Source organism: Halyomorpha halys, unplaced genomic scaffold (genome assembly GCF_000696795.3).
Source record: "Halyomorpha halys isolate HHAL.00 unplaced genomic scaffold, Hhal_1.1 Scaffold3872.1, whole genome shotgun sequence".
In the NCBI taxonomy this organism is placed as follows: Eukaryota; Metazoa; Arthropoda; class Insecta; order Hemiptera; family Pentatomidae; genus Halyomorpha; species Halyomorpha halys.
Window position 1 is genome coordinate 8,264 of NW_027105185.1, and position 590 is coordinate 8,853.

The window sequence follows — 590 nt, forward strand, 5'->3', positions numbered from 1 at the left end:
GTTACTATCGAAAGTCTACAGGAACCAAAGAAAAAGCGGACAGTTCATGTAGAACAGCTAAGGTTCCCCGCGATTGCAACTTTGTAGACACCTGGGATGCCTCCTCGACAAACCAGAATCATAAGTTTTATTTTTTTTTTTGCTATTGTTGTATATATTTCATTAATTTGTGTTATTTCAATAAGATGTACATAGTTACCGAAATGGTGTATGGTGAGTTGGGGGAAGTTACAGTGCAAAGTGCAAGTGAGTTGTGTAAATAGAACGGACAAGTAGAAATACATGTTTTTGTTTGTAATGTTTCTTATTGGTACTAATATTTTAATTTGACTGTGTATGTTTATCATTTTGTTCTATTGGAAATATCTTTCTGATGATGTCTTTTTATTTGTTTTGTTTTTGAGTTTACGAGGAATTGTTCGTAAACTGGCATTTAGGAGTTATATTAACAGGGTGTGTAATATAAATCTTAATACCTAACTCCCTCTGTCAACAACTCGAGAATCTATAAATGTAGGATTACTGATAGAATAAAGCAGCCTATTATCAGCAACCGTGAGTGTGTTTTATTGTACCTTATTTCCTTTTTT